This window comes from Lygodium microphyllum, chromosome 23, assembly GCF_053477565.2.
Source record: "Lygodium microphyllum isolate KBCC chromosome 23, Lygodium_microphyllum_v1.1.10, whole genome shotgun sequence".
NCBI classification, from domain to species: Eukaryota; Viridiplantae; Streptophyta; class Polypodiopsida; order Schizaeales; family Lygodiaceae; genus Lygodium; species Lygodium microphyllum.
In genome coordinates, this window is record NC_141157.1 from 77701774 (window position 1) to 77724698 (window position 22925).

A 22925-nucleotide genomic window follows, 5' to 3' on the forward strand; every position below is an offset into this window, starting at 1 on the left:
TTACATTCAATCATCAAAGTTGTATCCATTTTTTATTTATAGGGATCTCAAAGATACGTTAGTCCTAACCAATATTTTATGGAAAAAGTTAAACCACTAGTATGTATAGCCAACCATCTTGGAGGGCTATTCTTTTGTGGTTATATTATGTCCAGTACGTTGAGTCTACAAACCAAGTCATAGAACCAATTACTTATTAGCTATGAGAGCAACCAATACTATGATCCTGGATATTAGTATACCAATGATCATGTCCAAAGCAAAAACTAGACTATCCATCAAACACCAAAACAACCACTTTTAAATTCATATCATTTCATCAAATGTAGTAGAATTTCTAATTACATCAAGGAGCTATATAGACATTCAGATGTTTTTATCAAATGTAGTAGAATTGCTAATTACATCAAGGAGCTGTAGGAAATGTTTATATGTCTACAACCAACATATGTCTAGTTTAATGCCATGAATTCATATGAGACAACCAAGGGCTTCTAGTTTCTTTTTTTCAAAATATTGTTTGTTTCAATCTTTGCTATAGCAAAGCTACATGCTTCAAGATAGGGGTTACCCTACTATATGTAGAAGACCGATATACCTTATATACTAAGTGCATTCATGCATTGAGAAGATTATGCCTTCGTCATCTCTATCTTACAGTCCTACTCTTTCAATAGAATCTCTATTTAACACTACAAGGAATTGGGCAATTAGCGACGCCGATTAGCAACGGCGGATATCGGCGTCGCTATTAGCGTCGCTATTTGCATCGCTATTGGCATCGCAACTGCGACGCAAATAGCAAATAGCGACGCTGATAGCGACGCTAATAGCCACGCCTATAGCCATGCCTATAGCAACGCCGATAGCGACGCCGCAGGGAAAAAAGCGCGGCCGAAACCAGAGCACCATTTTCATTTTCATTTCTTCGCCTTTTGAGAGCGAGAGCGAGGGAGAGAGCCAAGGCTTTGTGAGAGAAGAAGAGGAAGAGACTTGCTGCCGCCGCCGCCGCCGTTGTTCGCGAAGGAGAGGAGGAGCCCTCATTGCAAAGAGAAGCCGCCCACGCTCGCCATATCTCATTGGTGAGTTTCCCTCTCTCTTTCTTTTACTTGTTGAAGGTTTAAATCGTTCTCTTTTGTTTGTTTAGGAGAGAAAATGAAAGAGAATGAGAGGGAGAGGGAGAGAGAGGGAGAGAAAAAGAGGGAGAGGGAGAGGGAGAGGGAGAGGGAGAGAAAGAGAAAGAGAGGGAGAGTGCATTCTCTCTCTCTCTCTCCCTTTTGCTTGTTTAATGTTTAAATTACTTTCTTTTTTGCTTGTTTAGGAGAGGAAACGAGAGAGTAAAAGAGAGAGAGAGGGAGAGAGAGAGAGGGAGAGAGAGAGGGAGAGGAAAAGAATGAGAATGAGAATGAGAATGAGAAATAGAGGGAGAGGGAGAGGGAGGGGGAGGAAATAGGAGAGGGAGAGAAAGAGAAAGAGAGGGAGAAGGAGGGAGAGTGCATTCTCTCTCTCCCTCTCCCTTTTGCTTGTTTATTGTTTAAATCACTTTCTTTTTTGCTTGTTTAGGAGAGGATCCAAGAGAGTAAGAGAGAAAGAGAGGGAGAGAGAGAGGGAGAGGGAGAGGGAGAGGGAAAGAAAGAGAAAGAGAAAGAGAAAGAGAAATAGAGGGAGAGGGAGAGGGAGGGGGAGGAAATAGGAGAGGGAGAGAAAGAGAAAGAGAGGGAGAATGAGGGAGAGTGCATTCTCTCTCTCCCTCTCCCTTTTGCTTGTTTAATGTTTGAATCACTTTATTTTTTGCTTGTTTAGGAGAGGAAATGAGAGAGAAAGAGAGTGAGAGGGAGAGAAAGGGGAAGGAAATGAGAGAGGGATAGAAAGAGAAAGAGAGGGAGAGTGCATTGTATCTCTCCCTCTCCCTTTTGCTTGGAGGATGTTTAAATCACTTTATTTTTTGCTTGTTTAGGAAATGAGAGAGAAAGAGAGATAGAGAGGGAGAGGGAGAGGGAGGGGGAGGGGAAGGAAATGAGAGAGGGAGAGAAAGAGAACGAGAGGGAGAGGGAGAGGGAGGGGAAGGAAATTTAAGATAATATACTTATTGATAATGGTATGCAATGTGCTTTGCCATGAGCCACGTACTTCATCAAAATGAACCCAAAATTATTGTTATAGAAGAAGAAACCCTTAAATTGAGTATAGAATAATTTCTCTCAGGTCTTATGACTATGAGTAGAATTGATTGAAATAAATTTTATTACTATAGTTATAAAATTTCATAGATGGCGCGCATTAATTTTAAAATGGATTACTTATACTCAAAGCCGAGATATAACAAATAATTATCTACCGGGACAAACAAATCGTTGAGCATGATACAAGGCCGAAGGGGGAGTGCTGAAGGGGGAGTGCAGCTTCCTCGCGCTCCCTGGGTTTTGTCTACCAAAGAAGAGCGCATTGTGAAGCAAGTAATCAAGTCTATCCGCACTCCGACGGGTATGATGCGTTCTCTCAGGTCCGCATTTTCTAAAGATGACCAAATTTCTGGGCTAAAATCCCATGATTGGCATAAGATATGTCAGGTTTGTGAACAGAATGGATTTTAATTAGCGTGGACATTTTGAAATTTGAAAGTGACCATTATTCTTAACGCTTTCTCATTTGTGGCAGTTTGTCCTACCGATCGCGATCGCGGGATGCCTAACTCCAGAAATTCGCGGGGCCATTTACAAGTTGTCGACTTTGGTGCAATGGATCTCACAGAAAGAGATTAAGATGTCCTCTATTGAATCCGCAAGGTGGGGAGCAGTTGAGACGGTCTGTCTCTTTGAGAAATACCTGCCTACTAGCATGCTCACGATACAAGTTCACCTTCTTGTGCATCTTGTGGACGAAGTGGAGATTGCTGGACCTGTCCATACGCTATGGATGTTCTTCTTGGAGCGCTTCATGAAAACCCTGAAAGGCTTTGTGCGACAACGAGCTCGTCTGGAAGGTAGCATGGTGGAAGGTTGGTTGGTGTCAGAGGCGTTAGTGCATATCTCACAATGGCTACCAACGGTGGAACCAGACAATGAAATGCTATGGACGCTGAAGGACGATGACAGGTTGACTGGAGATGTGGTGGTTGGAAATGGGGTAGAAAAAAGAATGGATGCCTCAATGGAAGAGAAGGTGAATCGCTTTTGTATGTTGCACCATGCCTCCATGGAGACGTGGCTCGCCAAGTACCAGATTGCAAGGCAAGATCGAGAGGAAGCGCGAGCTGAATTTCGACGCAGTATGCGTCACCGACCGATTCGATATCCCGAAGGCATGGAGGAGATGCCGCGATTTATGTCAACACAATGGTTGCATGGAGCCTTGACCGCAGCATCCAGCGAAGGGACAGAGGTCTCAATGGAGGAGTGGGAGTTCTCGAGGGGATGTAGTCCAAAGGTAATGAGGGGTTTAGAATGTGTCGTATCTAAATTTGCTTGCTACATCTAATTTGAGTGTTTCAATGTGCAGTACAAAATATATAGTGCAGCGTGGTCGCACGGATGGCATTTTCGGGTGGAGCGTATTGACCAAATGCGCTCCACAATGGACTGTGGTGTCATGGCAAGGTTTGAGCAAGAGAGGCAGCAACGAGCAATGGATCCGAACACGGTTGTGGATGAGATGGAGTATTTTGGGAACTTGCAAAGTATTATTGCGGTGGATTACCATAGCTTCTCCATGATAATATTCGATGTGCAGTGGTTCAAAGTGGTACTTGGAGGAGCTGGCGCAACAGTTTGACGAGGTCCATCTAGATTTCTCGAAATAGATTCCGAAAAAAAATGGATGGATTTGCTCGACACCTTTGTGTTGCCGGCCCATTGTGAACAGGTACAAATAGTCATTTGCTTGCTAATTGTAATACGACATGGTTTATGTCACAATGGTTTGAAGCCGCTTTGTAAGTGTTTGTGAACAGGTAATCTTCTATCCAAATCCCCGACAACCTCGATGGTGGTATGTTATACCTTCAACTTCTCAAGGTGCGAGAGTATACGATCAAAGCGATGTTCCAGGCATAGATGAAGAAAATATGCAAATAGAGGGATCGAAATTACAAGGGGTGGAGGCCACCGCAAGCTTGGAGCCTGCATCGGCTAACAATGATGGAAATACAGAAGCCGTAGAATTTTTTGAGAACGAGGCAGACTCGTTCTTTTGTGGTGACATGTCTATCGACCTTCCAGTGTATGCAGAGTTGTGTCAGGAGATTAACATGGGACCATAGAATACCTCAATTCGTTGTTTAGATCTTCCATAAAGGTAGATAAGATATGCATTTTAAGAGGGATTTTTCAAAAATGATTTATATTAATGTGCTTTGTATAGTTTAAATTGATTATTCTAACATCATTTTTTATCTGTGCAAGTATCGACATTTTCAGGATGAGTCGAGGGATGAGCGATGAGGAGTTTCAGGACATGATGGCACGTATGTCTCCAGATCAGCTCGCGAGATTCAGAGAGATGGCAGATCAGGAGCTATCTCGTTCTTCGACAGGGCGCTCTGCTAGACCAACTTCAGGTCGATCAGATGCTTCAGCTTCGAGCAAACGATCTCAACGCTCGCGACTTGGGCCAGAGGGAGGGACTGCGACTACAGGAGGATCAGGGGGGTGCTGCTGTGGAGACACGAACGCGGTGTCTCCGTCTCGTCGTTCAGCTGGAGCTGCGTCACCTCTAGGATTTGTCACACCTGTGGGGACGTCCACTCCAGTTACTCCGGCTTTTGCGCAGCCGTCGGCAGATGGCACGCCTTTTGGTGGCACCCCTTTGAGTGGCACTCCGGGAGAGGGTACCCCCGTCGGTACACTGGATGTACAGGGGTCTCTTGGATATGCCCAGGAGCATGGACGGAGATGGGAGAGGGCCCATCTTAGGCATTCTCCTAGGGGTTATGGATACCTAGTGGATGGCAGGTCAGGAGCCATCATCATGAATGATGAGGGGAGGAGGGTGATGGCTCGCATGAGGGAGTTGTGCCAACAAGTTTTTTGGCACAACGTCCTGGATCATTGGAGGAACATACTGGAGGGGAGCAAGGAGTACATAGTAGCATCCTTGCACGAGGAGTTCCTGGTGCCAGCCGCAGTGGATAGATTCTCTACGGGCTGGATGATGGATTGCATGCGTGCATACATGTCACATAGACAATCTAACGCACGCAAGGCAATCAAGAGTGGGGCTCCAAAGCCCGAGTGGTTAGATGCAGACGACTGGCACCGACTGAGGGAGGAGGCTAAATTTGCCAGGACGTTGGAGTCAGCCAGCGGGAGGCGGCGAGGGCACGAATCGAGGCCAGCGGATCGGTACATCATCTTGGGAGTGGTGGTCACAGGACATATTTGGAGGACTTTGTAAGTTTCTCTTTTGTTTTGCTTATTTGTTTTTTTGAGATATTCTTTGTACTGACAATCATGTTTCTAACAGTTAGCATTTTGTTTTCTTTGCAGCACTCCATTACAAATCGCGATCCACAAGGCCTTGAGACTCGATATGCAGAGAGGCACGGTCTCAGATCATTGATCGACCGATTGTATAGACGCGGTGGCCCAGTAAGTCACTCATCTTTCTTGTCCGTAGTTACCATGAGATATTTGAATGCATTATTGTATGGTGGATTGATATGTTGTTTCTTTTTCTGCAGAATCCGTTCGATGCTCCTTTGCAGCGGGACGAGCTTTCGGGGGACGAGGATTTGTAGCTCGCCCTTGGATCCTTAGAGCTCACATACCTTTAGTTTTTAGTCGCCCAATCTATGTACACATTTTCTATGTATTAGTGATATTGTTTTATGATTGTACCAATCGCATTTTATGCGATATCATGTATTTATTTCATCTATCAGTTTTATGATTTCAGTATACATTCTTTTTGTTTGCAAACGCTTTGTATGCAGCAGTGCAGAAACTATTTTGTATGGCTCTCATACAGCACAAGCTGCCCTGCCACAAAAAAAAAATCTCTGTTACCGTCGCTATTTGCGTCGCAAATTTACTACACGCGTCGCTATTGTCGTCACTATAAGCGTCGCAAATTCTCTGTAACTGTCGCTATATGCGTCACTATATTCGTCGCATTTGCGACGCATATAGCGATGATTCTATGGCGTCGTCAATAACGACGCTTTTTGCGACGACGGGGGCAAATTTTGTTGTTTGTATTTTCGTCGCTTTAAACGTCGCTATAAGGTCTATATCTTGTAGTGTAAGCTACCTCATAGCTAATTATATTAGAAACATTAAATTTACTTATCTACATTATATCTTTCTTTTTTTAAGAGAAATACATTTGGCTAAAAATGTTAGATATATCAGCTTTTCAGTTTTCCAGTCTTTGTGCAAAATCCATTTTGCTGCATCTAATGCTCCATGCTTGAATCATGGATTCCCGATCTATTATGGTGCCATATAGCTTATCCTAGATATGTCTACTTTTCAAAACCATCTAATAATCACGACATAAATTTACAGCTTTCCCTTTAGTTGTACAGCATTATCCAAAGGGATACAATATATGTATGTTTCATTACTCAACCTACAATGTCTAATGCCCATGTATATCTACCAAAAAAGCTTATAGAGTCATCTTTGGAAACCCTAGTCTACTAGTTTTCTTCTAAGCAAGCACTGTAGCACTAGAAATTCCAATCGATTCCATACGAGTTTTCTTCTAAGCGAGCACCCTAGTACTAGACATTCCAATCGATTCCATACTACTATCTTCTAAGTTCCCCCTATGCAATTATTTCCGAGATCAAACCTAAAAGACCCATCAATTCATGTATCATAGTTGTTAGGATTACTACATTCAAATTTGGCCAAGATTTAGTACTTAAGATATTAACTAGCCTAACTTGCTAATCATGTTTAGCATCATGATGAATGCTACTTAAACAGGGGTTGCCCCTTGCATTGAAATACATGTGTATTAGATTTTGGTTAATCCTAAAATAGGGCAATACTTATTATAGTTGATTTATGTCTTGTTTCAATAGTTTTCCTACTGCTAATAACTGGACTATTCTTCAAATTTTGTTATATGACTATTATTACACTAATTCATACCATGTATTGTATTGTTCTATCCCAATAGACACTCATCTCCATACCAACTCCCCCCAGTCTAGTAAATGGGCACAATTGGCCATCTACTTACTGTCATCAGCAAAGATGGGTACACGACTACTTGGTGGTTAATGTTTGATAATCCTGCGGTGCCCATCCTAGATACCCAAAGAATCAACGTCTTATCATGATGCATAACTCTTGATTTTGGTAATGTATAAAGATTATAGAGAAATTATTCAACAATACCCATCACGTATCTGAGATCAGAATGCTAATCTAATCATTATGATAACAACCAAACCATGTGCCTCTAAATACCTATGCATCTAAGTAGACATACTTTGAGTATGACCAAATAAGAAGCTACCTAAGGTAATATTGTCAATCAAAAAGGGTATCATGCCTATCCATGCCAATTAATATTTCTAGCAATAGAAAGGATATGTTTTAGGTTTATGCATCATCTCCAACCTTATGGGTGGATGAATATATATATATATATATATATATATAAAGGGAATTATTAAGTTAATCAATTCATCAAGAAAAACTATGCATGCAAAAATCAACTCGTAATATGCGAACATAGTGAAGTAAGTGAATCAATCAGGATGTACAATGATTCTACGCACAACATGCTTTAGGATGGAGACCATTCTACATGCATTTACTTTGATATTCATTTGGCAACTACATCCTTAATCATCATATCCATAATTACCTTAATGATCTAGATCATTTAATTTCACCAAAATATCAAACATATAGTGAACACAATAGATATATTCAAACGTGGGAGCTCAATGCAAAGGGCACCATAGTCATTCGAAAGTAGAAAGATGATAAAGATAGAGCAGTAAATTGAGATTTCTTCAAAGTAGTGAGCAAATGCAAATCAAGCACCTACCCCATATTTATATTGTCAAATATCTTGCAACCATAGGAGTTGATTGAGGCCAATTGTTAGGAAATCAAGGAGGAAGAGTGCTAAATCACGGGAGAATCCCCATTGCTCAAAGAGGGACCCTGATTCTACACAGCATATTTGCACATGATAGATTAGTTCCTATAACACCACATTTGTGTGTGTGTGTGTGTGTGTGTGTGTGTGTGTGTGTGTGTGTGTGTGTGTGTGTGTGTGTGTGTGTGTGTGTGTGTGTGTGTGTGTGTGTGTGTGTGTGTGTGTGTGTGTGTGTGTGTGTGTGTGTGCGCGTGTGTGCGTGCGTGTGCGTGTGCGTGTGCACACGCACGCGTGCATGCATGCATGCATGTGTGTGTGTGTGTGTGTGTGTGTGTGTGTGTGTGTGTGTGTGTGTGTGTGTGTGTGTGTGTGTGTGTGTGTGTGTGTGTGTGTGTGTGTGTGTGTGTGTGTGTGTGTGTGTGTGTGTGTGTGTGCACGCGCACGCATGCATGCATGCATGCATGCGTGTGTGCGTGTGCGTGTGCGTGTGCGTGCGCGCATGCGTACATGCATGTGTGTGTGTGTGTGTGTGTGTGTGTGTGTGTGTGTGTGTGTGTGTGTGTGTGTGTGTGTGTGTGTGTGTGTGTGTGTGTGTGTGTGTGTGTGTGTGTGTGTGCGTGTGCACACGTGTGCGTGTGCGTGTGCGTGTGTGCACACGCACGCGTACATGCATGTGTGTGTGTGTGTGTGTGTGTGTGTGTGTGTGTGTGTGTGTGTGTGTGTGTGTGTGTGTGTGTGTGTGTGTGTGTGTGTGTGTGTGTGTGTGTGTGTGTGTGTGTGTGTGTGTGTGTGTGTGTGTGTGTGTGTGTGTGTGTGTGTGTGTGTGTGTGTGTGTGTGTGTGTGTGTGTGTGTGTGTGTGTGTGTGTGTGTGTGTGACCAAGGAGAATCTTCCCTTCTATATTCTTCCTTACATTATTATTCTTCTACTTTTCCTTCTCAACATAGTATTCATGGAGCAAGTGAATGGTAGATTGAATTGAACAAGTAGCTTGAGGAATACCATGAGACCATCCCTTTATTAGACCTCCTACCCAAAGATTGGTCTACAACAAGAGAGGTAGAACATGGTGAACCTACTACACTCATTCTTGAATTTCCCATTGATTTCTTACATTCATGGGCTTGTGTGGAGAGAGATTAGTTGGCTCAAATTTGCAATATAAGATGCCTATATTAGGTAGCTTGTTCCAAAGAGAGTGGAAGCTCTTAAAATAATAAGATTATTTTCTAATCCCAACAATGTATGGAGCTCCCAAGAAGTGCAACCTTTTTTTTTGTTGGGACGACCAATATGGAATCTATTCTCTTGTTTTTCTTATATCCTTATCATTGCATTGGAATATGGGCCAATCCAAGCCATATACCATTATACTAAAATAGAATGCCTTTCCAAGCCACACATATAGCTAGTTTAGGAAAGGCTAAATTGGAAGTAAACCAATTTGATGGAATATTATGAAGAGTAGAGTAGAAAGAGTAAGTAAACCAATTTTTCTTATATCCTTATTATGAAGAGTAGAGTAGAAACATGCACTCCATTGTTTTGATTGCTTTGCACATATTGAAAGAGCTTCATAATTTGCTTTCCTGAAGCGACTTCTTATATCCATGCTATGACCAAGATATGAAATCTAAGACTTGCATCTTCACCTAAGAGGGCATCTAGCAAGCCACAAGGACCTAAAAGTACAACTTCAAGAGAGTTGACCTTGTAGTACTATAGCCACAAAGGCCTATGCCATTAAGAGTTAAGGGACACACCCTATAAAACCAAAAGTAGATTCACTTTCTAATTTCCTTAAGACTTAAGACTTAAAGGTTTCTCACCTAAAGACTTAAGTTCTAAAGGTATATTTACCAAGGGATTTCTTCCCTAAAGAATTCCCATCATGTTGCTTCTTGACCATATAGAGAACCTTGTGATTCAAGACAGAATAGAAATGGATCTTAGTTAATCAAAACAAATAAAGAAGGAAGATAATGGATTGTGGCTTGAGGCTCTAAGAGTGTGGAATAAAGTACATGTATGTCGATTCTTGCAACTTAAGACCATTTTGAGTAAGGTAATCATAGCAACAATGCCAATGCATTCTCATGTAGAAGAACTCAATAATATTTCTAGTCCAACCTCTCTAGATACCATTGATTGAGATTAGAGTGAGATAGGAAGCACAAGCCTTGTAGGAACTTCACAAGAAGATGGGTCAAATAAAAGTGCAAAGAAGAGATCCAAGAGAAAAGAAACAATAATGATACCACAATAATTGAGCCTTATGGAGGTAGTACATAAATAGGAACCCTAATATATGCAACATAGAAACCACTAAGGTGGGTAAGAATCATGGTCTAATGCTACCAATAGAGACCATTGTGAAAGTGAAGAATTGGGTCATAGAAATGTAGGAATGTAGGAAGAAATCCACTAATGATATATCAAGAAATGTTCATGTAAGAATAGAGCAACCTCTATTAAAATTGAACCCTATAAAGGTAGCTAGACATATTTTTCCAAAATAAAGAGCCACACATATTTTTCCAAATCTAGAAAAGTCCAAATTACAAAAATAGAGTAACAATCTGAGTATATAGACCTCCTGTTTATTTTTTAATCATCTAATAGCAAATAGAGAGGTCGTTCTTGACACTCTCACCAATGAAGCAATCAATCAGAATGCATTAACTCATGATGTTTGTAAAGAGATCAAACTACTAGACCTTGTGCTAAAACATACAAAAATGAACTAATACATGCCCTTGCTAAGTATGTGCAAGATAACATTCAATATGGAGACTCAAACATTCCCATGTGATTCTATGTTTTATCTAACTATGAATAAGTCGAGAAGGATATTTTTCTTCAAAGTACTTTCAAGTCTTAGGTGAAGTGTAATGTGGACTATGTTGAGAAGAGGATCCACCTAACCCTATCTAATGCTAAAGTTATTTATTCTTTCAATCAAGAAAACCTTCATGAAAAGTAAACCAAGAATGCCACCCCTCAAATCCATAACCTTGTCTAGCAAGGGTGGTAAGGATGACCATCATCATCATCAAGACTGCTAGCAATAACTCCCGTTGTGAATGTTGGCCTTGGCATCTCCATGGTTGTTAGAAGAAATCCTACCATGACCACATGCTCATCATTACCACGACTATGAGTTTTTTGGCTCGAGTACTATGCTCTCTAGAACTACTTGAAATTTTTACAACTACATGTCCAAGCTCACCCCCACAACTACTCAAGCACTCAGAGCTTGTTGCCTATTAGATTGACTCCATGATTGTGTAGTAGTGGTAATTGACACACTACATTGGCACATAGCAATTGTGGTTTTATCATAGCTATAAGTCCAAGTTCACCCCCACAACTACTTGAGTACTCAAAGCTTGCCTAAGAGATTGACTTTGTGATTGTGTGTGGCAATTGTATACACTACACCAGCACATAGGAGTTGTGATTGCTCAAGAACTAGGCAAGACTAATTGGACTGCTATTGGAACACCTCTTGAGTTGTGGTGAAGTTTAAAATTTTGAGTGTTGGATTGATGTGGATCATGCAAGAATTGTAATTTTGAGTGTTGGATTGATGTGGATCATTCCAAAATTGTACTTTTTTATTGAATTGTCATTTTGTGATCATCAATTGATTGATTTGATTGCATTGAACAAAGGGAAATTACATGCACTAACAATGAAGCATAAGAATTGGACCTAACCAAACTATAATAGTGAACACCCCACTTTCTTGAAACCCTAAAAACATGGCCCATAATTCTTGCCCTAAGGCCATAAGTTTAAACCCAAATTCATCCAACTTGAGGAATATGCATCTGTCACCTAGAGTTATAACCTAAAGTTTACAACAACATAATAAGAGGGTCAAATCCTACCTACAATTACCAAATGACAAATTCTCTCATGTAGAGTCTAAGCTCTTGAGACCATATACAAGATCTTGAGACTTATGGTAGGCAAGGATATTTCAAAACTACAAATGTACCCCTTGGGGACTGTTGTAGAACCAGGACCTCAAAACATTGAGATACCATCACTTAACCGAAACAAACAAGAGACAAAACTAAAGGAGAGGCCCAAAAGAAAAAGCTAAGTGGAACTAAGAACGTCGAGACTAAGAATCAAAACAAAAAACCTTGCTCTCAAACAAGCAAGATGAACTTCCAGGAACCAAGAGAGGAAATTTGTTACAAATCTAAGCCTTGCACAAGGAACCCAGGAACCCTATTGACCAATTTGGCTACTAAAATCCTAAACCTGATATATATGTTCAAGGAGTTTAAGTGAGATTGAAACCCTAGTAGCAAGTAGATCTCCTAGTCTCAAGAAAGAGGTAAAAAACTAGAAGTTTGAGGACATTCCCATCCCACAACTAATAGACCATGTTGTTGAGATAATGAATCAACAAGTTAGTAAAGGAAACACTAGCAAGAAAGATGGAAATAGAACAAGACTATGGAGAAGTTTCCTAAGACCTTAGAGAATCCTTGGAGAGTTTTCCAAGACTAATTGATTTTGATGTGACATGGATGGCAATAGAAGCCATCCACCCCAAGTTGTTGACTCTAAAAGACTAAGGGCTAGACACCCTTAACAAATTATTTGATCTAACTATAGCAACACAAAATAAGAAAATAAAAATATTGAAGGAAACAAATGATAGCAAGAGGCTAGTACTAAACTCAAGGCTCACAACAAGATCCCTTAATGAGACTTAATTCAACAACAGCTATTAAATAACTATAGGGCACTCTAAGAGGGATCACAATTGGTCAATACCCTACTGAACAAACTAGGCATAACACCTAATTTTGAAGATCGGTCTAAAATACCCTTAATTACAAAACAAGTGGACAAGTACAAAGCTACAATGAGACCTACAATTTTGTTGAACAGTTCAAGCAAGCTCAACCTAACATCATTGTGCTCTCTACTCTCAAGGATCTCTTTATTATGTGCTTTGTAGAAATTGGATATATGGAAAATCTCATCATTCAACTAATTAATGTAGAACAACAAGAAGAAGAGACCTTGAGAGACTTCAACTCTGATGAATGTGAAGGAACAACAAGAAGAGAACTTGAGAGACTATGTTTCAAAGGTATGCAGTTTATACAAAGGAATTCCAGTAGTAGAAAGTTTCAATGCCAAAGATGTGATCAAATCATTCATCAAACGTATGGAGTTTACACTCCACTAATAGAAAGATTCAATGCCAAAGTTTTGACCAAAACACTCATCAAAGGGATTAAAGGTCAAAAAATATATTACGTATGGTAGTAATTTAGCTCTCAATAGGTCCAACATTAATGATGCCCTTGATGAGGTTATACGCATTGATGATCTACACACAAACAGAAACAAGGATAAGTGAGGCATGGTATCACAAGATTGTCTACCAAATAGGAGTAGCCTGGAGTCTAGTATAATGTAAGATATCTTGGCTACCTTCAATACAATAGTAACTTGAGCTCTCAAAGCTCATGGATGCTCTAAAGTAGCACAAACTACATCAGCAAAGCATAGAGTGCATACAATATGGTGGGGATCACCTAGTATTGCTCAAGATCTAATCCTATGTGCACTAATTGCAACTAATTTAGTCATGAAGTCACTCATTTTAGAGTCCCCCAGGTGGTTCCCTACCCTATTCCTTATGCTTATGTTAGCTATCAATAGGATAGATGATCTTTCTATTGAAGATTACAACAATTGTTTTTGCCATCTCCACTTAGCCCAAGGCTAGGTGCACTGAGAGCAAACAACAACCCATCAAGGATTCCTTGATCTTTTGATCCAATCATAAATCACCCCTCAAATGATGTTCCCATTCACTACCATTAAGGAACTACTAACACAAACCTTTAAATATTTTATGATGAAGAGGGAAACATAGTCCTCTAAGACTACATCCCAATTCCAATGATGATGTTAGGACATGATCCAAATGATCAAGCAATGCAACTAACCAAGGCATGTCTCTCCTACATGCCCTCAAAATAGGGACCAATTTGAGAGAACATAATTGATCAAAGATACAATGAGTGTGGCATCACTTATGTGTATCAATATTTCCCCAATAAAAATGAAGCACAAGCAAGGAAATCATTTCATCAATACTTTTGAGCTTGTTTGGAGTGGAAATGGTTAATGACAAAGATACTACCCCAATCCTAGGGAATGCCATCACAAGAACACAAATAAAAAATGTGGCATTAGTATCCCTAGGCTTTTAATAGCTAATGGATTGGTGATAGGAATGAAAATCTCGAAGAAGAGAGAGAAACATCTTAGAATCAAGGTTGCTTTTAAATATGATTGTGCTACCATGCTACCCATTGGAGAAGTCGTTTCTAGTTTCGAGAGTGCTATTGTAGCACCCAAAACCAAAAAGCTAGCTATGCCAAAGTAGGAGAGTATCCAAATCTAGCTTTATCAATTCAAATTGATGGACAAGGTCAAAGGCTAGGTGTAGGACACTCAAAAGGAGCTTCAAGACAATATATCAAAGAGGAATGAATGCACTAGGCATGAGTAGCACACTACCATTGTCAAACCCCTATAGGTCCAAACACCTTTAGGAGGCCTACCACTATTCAACCTAATGTAGAGAAAGTTCTAGCAATGCCTTCCCAAGGGCAAAGAAAATGGTGTTGTAATTCTACAACCAACAACCCCCATGGATCTAGGAGGTTTAGGAGTTTTTAGTTCAATTAGAAGCTCTAGGTGTCAAGCACCTTCTAAAGGGAGCTAAATTGTAAACAATCCTTGTAATTGTAGCCCTAGGAGGAGATGCAACAAGGAGAGGAATCATAGAATGGGATCTAGAGTTAGTATCATAAATCACTATATAGTACAAGCTTAGGGAAAAACCCACCAAGTGGGAGTGTGCATTTCAAACTAACAGTGATTTCCAATGGGATTTCTCAAGAAATGGCCAACCAAGGTAGCTAAATCCCATTTTCAATCAATTTTGTGGTCATGAAAGGTATTGATTGTGGCTTGCGACCTTGGGTGTTAAATGCACAACTAATTGAGAACTAAGGCAAAGATCTTGTCTTCCTTAGAAATAAGAGGGCTTGATGAGAGTAAACATGGAAAGCTAGAAAGTGATACCTATGGGTTTAGAAGTCATCTCTAGCATGTTGCAAGGAGATACTAAGTGATCATCTGCACCTAGATCCTCAACAAGTACATTCCTTGACAAAAGGTCATAGGGTTGGATGCATGTATTGCTAGTCTTAACTCCCATTCACTAAAAAGCAAGAGTACACAAAAACTTATATAGAGTAAGCAACAAGTGACCAAAAGAGCCCCGTGTGCACTTGCTATAGATAAATGTAGAAATTGTTTCCCCATGTGCACTTGCAAGAGGTAAATGAAGAAATCTTGTCACTCCTAATGTTAATACTATAATAACTTAGCACCTTAGTCAAGAAGATGAGTCTAATGAGGATATTGACATTGATTTGGAAAGAGAAGTGTCAAAATAGGACAACAAAGATGATTCTAATTGCACCCCCCCCCCCTTTGAGTATAATGCATCAAGAAATCGTTATGCTAATAGAGAATCCACCCACTAACATCCAATTTCAAATGAGATGGTAGAAACGAAGATTTGAATTTGAGATCATAGTACAATTACTAGTAGAAAGTGTGTGGCTTCACACATCTTAGAAATTGTGGAGTCTCCTTCCCAACTCCACATGTTGTATTACCAACGAGCATAATTTTTAGAATTTTTGCTAGTAGAATACAAGCACTTTGCAATCTCCTATGCTTACAATAGAATAGAAATACTTGTATTTTTTGCTAATAGAATACAAGAACTTTACAATATCCTATGTTTACAATCTTCTAAGTTTTTGTGATTTTCTAACTTGTCATATGTCATGCACATTATTCAAAATTATTTGAACATGTTTACACATATTTTTATTTTTTTTAAAGGTGCATGCACATGAACATCCATTGAGAAAGAAGAGATACCTTTGGTAATTTGTATTTTTTGAACAAGTGTATGCATTTTTAAATTGAGATAAGAAGCATATGCACTAATGTCCACTAAGGGGGAGGGGAGGAATACACCTCCCCTCCAAAATTAGTTGAGAGACTACTTTTGTATCCTTGCACTTTACAATTATTTTTTTGAGCATGTATACGTGTTTTTTTTTCTAAATACAATGCACACACACGTTCCCATATGCTGGGGAAGTTGGGAGGAAGAGAAATGGGGGACTCCCTTCTGAGATTAGTTGATATAGTGATCAAGTGTCACATTGACACATTGATATATGCATATCAAATCCTTAAAGAGGTTGGTTGAAAACATAAGTTGGACTCATATGTGAACAAGCCCTTTTTGTTTTAAAAGTTACGATTTTTAAGATAGATCTAGTTTACTTTTCGTTTCATTGTTTTATTTTGCAAACTCTCTCTTAGTCTCTTCACATCTAGTACATCCCTCCTACATTTTGCACTTTAATGAGTGGATCCATGACACATGGTTTACTATTTAGTGTGATGAGATATTTGAGGTCTTCTCAACGGTCTTCAACTTAGAACATATTCTTTTAGTGCTAGATCTCAATCTCTAAGTCATGGAAGACTTTGTGAGCACCTTTGCCACTCACTCGTATTATATCAATGGATTAGGTCTATCCTCGGTGCATTTAGACCAGCTAATGGGCATGCAATGTGGGAATAACCAACAAAAAATGGTTAGCAGGTGCTTGGACCAAGTGGCTCCATGGCACAGAGCATGCACTATATCTACCGGTAATGCTCCAGGTACATCACTATCGCCCTTCAAGCTTGTGGAGTGCAATAGTGCCTTGGTGGTCTACATGCTTGCCTTGGACATGCCCAAAGAGGAGAAGAGCAATGAAGTAACAGGTTCAATGATTCTTACTATTGCTTAAAAAAAAGAATAGCCCAACAAACTGCCCAATGACCTTGAAGAGGAGTACCATATGGTGATAGAGCAAGGCTTGGCTCTCACAATGGCATCATTTTCAAAAGAGCCAATCCTAGACAAACCCAATCTCACCTCCTTGACGCCTATAGAGATAGAGAGCATACAATACTTGGCATTGTCTGATGTGCGAGTATTTGGAGATAAAGAAGAAAGAGCTCTTCTCAAATCTCATTCAAGATTTGTTGGATGACATCTCAAATCTCATTCAAGATTTCCTAAATGACAATGCAATCAAAGTTGCCTAAGTGGAACTTGTTGCAGCTAAGTCTAATTATAACATTTCCAATGCCAATTTTTAAGCTTTGACCTCCTCAAACCAAGGCCTAAGATTTCAATGACAATGGAATTTTTCCATCCCTCTACCAAAAAGGGTACTTCATTAACAAATGAGGAATCAAAAGTGTAGAATAAACTGGAGAAAGTAAGTTTTCCACGTTTGATATATTATGTTGAGACAAAACTTGACTAGGGGGTGCATTGGGTTCAGAGGATGTCGTCGATGAGTTTCTACCAAAAAATTTGAGTTGTATGGCCCTAGTGGCTTCTAGGGCCATTAGGAAAATTGCCCCCTCGACACGAGACTTTGGACCACAGCCATACAACTCACATTTTCTAGCAAGATTTCATTGGTGGTATCCTTTGGACCAAATGCATCCCCCAGTCAAGTTTTGTTGCATTTTGATAACTCTAGCTCAATTAGTAGTCATCTTTTGGTTTGCAAGTCTAGGACATACTTTACATTGATGAGTTTGTGTTGCGCCAAGGCATATCAAGGCATATAGACCAATGTAAGGACTCGATCTTGAAGAAGTACATCATCCACCTTACTACAGACGTGATTATCTTCCACAAGAAGTGCTTCCATGAAGGGGACAAGATAATAATGAAGGTTCAAGCGTTGACAAAATTTGCACCATTCTACACTACGTCTAAAACATCCAATGTGGAAAACAAGATTCTCGTGAAGTGCACAAAGCCTCTACTACACATTCGATGAAGCACATGATGGAGCAATCTACATGTTTGTTGCTTTGGGTGAGCTCGACAAGGTGTTTGACCCAATTCTCTTGCAAGAAGAGTTGAAGGACAAATGTCTTGTGTTTAAGTCAAAAGAAACCATCATTGTTTGTATCTAAAGGCCCCTCATCTCCATCATCAAAGAAATTGAAGAAACATTGAGTCTTTTGCTTAGGGCCTCCTGTGTAAATGTTTTTTGTATCAGTCACACAATCAGCTAAGCTTGTTCTATCTTTTTTTGTTAATGCAAACTAATTGCTTGTCTAAATAATTCTAGTTTTATTAAATAAATGTGTGGTGCACATGCATGTGACAATAATGTGATCTTCTAATGTGTATTTGCATGCGATAGCATATGATATGTTTTCATACAATAGTGTAATGCAACTCCATCATATAAATCCATGGTACACTTAGTTATTGCGACCAAGAACCAAACAGGTAGATGTTTGTTCAAGCTCTACCCCAATATGCATCTCCCTTGGGACAGTGGTCAATAATACTAAAGTGAATCCATTTGGAGTCTACAAGGATTGACCAGTCAAAATCACATGTCCAATGAACTTCATTGTCATAAAGGAAGTGAACTAGATTACACAATCTAATTGGATGTACATTGAGTGTTTTAATGTACTCTACATTAACATGCATAGATATTAATGAAAATGGCAAGTTAGTCTATGGAGAGAGACTAGAGAGAGACAAATGATGCACAAAGATGTTAATTGAAGTAGGAAAGTTGAGTCTATGGACATAAATTAAAGAGAGATAGATATGCACACAGAGATGTTAATGGAGGTAAATGAAAAAGGTACAAATAGATATGCAGATATTGATACACAAATATGTTAATGAAGATAGGGTAGAGTCTATGGAGGCAAACTGGAGAGGCATTAATAAATACATAGAGATAGACATACAAAGATATTAATAAAAATAGGCGTTTTAATATTTGTGGAAGTAAACTGAGAAAGCACAAATAGATACGTAGAGATGTTAATGGTATCAAGATGCTTAATTTTATGGAGGTAAATCAGAGAGGCACAAAGATGTTAATGGAAATAAATGGAGGCAAACTAGAGAGGCACAAATCGACATATAGAGATGTCAAAGGAAAGCAAGTAGCTTAATGTGTGAAAGTAGGATAGGACACACAGAGATGACAAGGAAAATAGAATAGTTGAGTGTGAAGGAAGAGCACACAAACACAGATAGATGGATATTGAGCAGGAGAGACCAAGGTAGTTCATTGTGTCAAGGTAGATTAGATAGACGCAAAGAAAAGCTCACATTACAACTATGAGAGAGTAATGAAATGTTAAAAAATACCTTAAAGATAAGGGATACCCTAAAGTTTCTGGATTTTAGAGAATTCAATTTTACATCCAAAAAATATTCTTAAAAACAAAAAAATGGACAACTTGTTTGTTTGTTGACCAAAATCAAGAATATAAAAAATCACATTAGTATAATAAAAGAATTTACCAAAATTTTACTCAATACCCAATAATCATTTTGCATTGAAAACCAAGCACCACACTCCCATATCTAACTTTCTTGAAATATAAACTTCATTTAAAATAAATTATTAAATCAAGACATAGAAGGAGTTTGAGCAAATCCTTTGTGGATAATATAAAAAAGACAAAATGAGATGGGGAGTGGTGGGGGCTAAAAGAACCATTTTTGAGTTTGTTCTTTTCCTAATGGTTAGGAAGAATGTACTTGGTGTTTCAAGTTAAGGGGATGACTGGTGTTCTCTTTATCCTTATTTAAGTAAAGATGAGTAGATGTCTAGAAAACTTATCTGCATGTCACAAAATGTGAAAGGCTTATGTTCAAAAGGCAAGATAAAAACTTTGGGTACTTTATTGAAAAAGTATAAGCTTTGATGCAATGGCTTTACAAGGAATTGATCATGGCTTAGAGGTCTGTGAGGCCTTGGATTTGATGGATATGAGAACAATCCTAATGTTACTGAGAGGGAAAGTAGTGCACTACTAATCAAATAACACTTAGAGACATTGTAGGCTCCGAGTTGATAGTAAAGGGTATACAATTGTTGCATGGATTCAAGTGAATAATGAGAGTTTTGGTCTTGTTTATAATGCTTCGACTACCGAGGAAGACTAAATGATAGTAGTCTCTAAAAGAAAACATCAAGTATCCTTCCTTCAATTATTCTATTGGGTGATTGGAATATGAGAATTCAAGCAAGTTGATAAGTTTCATAGGACCTCTTTCATGATCCAAGTTGAAATTTTTGCTTGGGATTCTCAAGCATTCCATCATCAATTGAGAGATGTTGCTTTATAGATGGGCAACACTACACCTTTCATCTAGCATCATCATGTTGATTGTACATAAAGAGACATACTTAGACAAGATTCTCATCATAATTAGTGGCTGCTTAAGCATGGTGAGAGAGTACTTTTTTATAATCAATCTTTCACGTACTTTCTAGTAGTCAATCTTTTGACCATATTTCCACTATGGTCTCCACCTGAGGTTTCTAATTCAAAGTTAGCAATGGCAATAATGCATGCCAACTATAATTGATTGCTGTAGAAAATATGATTGCTATAAAGCTTGAATAGACAATTAGGGTCCTCTCATACTTCAACATTTGAGAAGCTATCCTTGGGTGTCTTTTTTCATGGTTAGCGTTGATGAAGTTTTGCTGGTCCTTATATAAGGTTGAAATTTTTCTTTAAAAGCAAGGCCAACATTTCAATTGAATGTGCCAATTCCGATAAAGCAAAAAAAGTTGTGTTGGTTGTGTACATGATTGTTCTTAATTTAAAGCTTTAAATGCTAACCATCAAAGGCATTTAATTACTTGTATTCAATATATAGATGGGTTTATATTTACTAATTATTGGCTTGAATTCAAGCTAAGAATGGTCTATTATAACTAACGATCATGTGCAATTTCCATCTTTGAAAACACTCTTACATTAGTGATAATAGAACAAAAGGTTTCTAACCTTTAATTTCGACTTGTAGATTTTATGGGTGCAAAATTTGATGCATTCCCTTTGAAGCAATATACTTATTGATTGATCCTTCTCATGAAGACATCTTATTTGTAATGATTTGTATAGAGAAGTGAAAGTCCCTGTAGTGGAGGGCTTTCACATTGTCTTGGAGATATGGGTGATATTACAAATCACATCAAAGGTACATGGAAGATGGATTAACAAAGGCACCCATCTCAAACCTAGCCATTGAAGACCCATCACTATGCTAAATCTATCCTGCAAAATTGTTCTTCCTATGTAATATGATTTCAAGATATGATATGCTCAACATCACATCAAGGTACATGGAAGATGGATTAACAAAGGCACCCATCTCAAAACCTAACCATTGAAGACCCATCACTATGCTCAATCTATCTTACAAAATCATTCTTCCTATGCAATATGATTTCAAGTGATGATATGCTCAACTGGATGCTTGTTATGAATCTTGTAATGGAGCTAGACACTAAGTGAGGACCCATATATCTCCCCTCCCGAGAGATGCATGTAATGGAGCTAGACACTAAGTGAGGACCCATGTATCTCCCCTCCCGAGAGATCACCCGTCCCAATGTTCTTGCCAATGTGCACCTGTAAAATTCCCATCATTGGACTAGCTGTCTAACCTCCAAAACCTTAACGTGATGAATAACCTAAGTTTATCCAATTATGAAAATCTGTATCCATTTGACCAGTGATTCAAACCTAGTTTCAACACATCATTCCAATAGGCAAGCAACAATGCAAGTATCAAAAGAAGGATTCAAGACACATCCTTCCACTGAGATCCCACGTAGATTCCCAACATTTACGGACTTGAGGTTCAATAGTATCTTGCAAAGTATTAAATATGCACAATCCTTGGTAAGTAAAAGATGTTTCCACTTTAGGTCTGAGTGGCGAGGGACTTCCATTCCACAAATTCAGGCAAGTTCCAGCTTTTCTCAAGTCTCAGCTCGATAAGGGAGCGATTCCATTCTGAACTCGATAGCAGACCCTAACTTCATCAAGATGTTTCCACTTTAGGTCTCAGTCTGGTAAGGGAAACTTCCATTTCACAAATTCAACCAAGTAATAATGTATGACCTTTTGCAAGTCCCAGCTTAATAAGGAAGCAGTTCCATTCTGGACTCAACAGCAAGCAGTCATCTTCATACATAGATAAGCTCCACTTGCTAAAAACAAGAGCAGAAATTGGCCAACTTAAATCCCAAAAGCCCTATTACAATCCCACATGGGCCCAAAACAGAAGAGTGATCTTCAACAGCATTGACTGCTGGTCAGGCACACTCTAAAGTGTGCACTAATGTCAGAAGATGTTATAAATAAAATTCATCAAACATAAGCATTGCAAGGTAAAGAAAATTATCATGGCACTGCACAAGTTGCAGTTGCTCAATCAGTCTCCACATATGCATTTTTACTAACATGCTACCTTAGTTGGTCTCAAACTACCAAGATCAGTAACACAGCCATGTCAAGCTTTTCACCTCAACACTAAAGCCTCAACAATCGATTAGGACTTTTCATCTTCAATTACAGGTTACATCTGGATAACAGATAAATTTTTTAAAAAATATGGCTGGTATATCACAAAATGGTAAAAATTTGGCCACAAAGCCAGCACATGTTTAGGGGCCAATGTTGCCTTGAAGAACTACTAGTAGTACAAAAGTACCAACCTCAATACATGCCTAAAGCACAAACTCTTGCTGCACTGCATACTCTTCAAATACTTCAACTTCTAAACTTAATTTTGTCATTGGCAAATCAAATGGCACACATTAATTTCATTGCAAAAGCATGCTACATGAGCCCGTGTCAATAAAT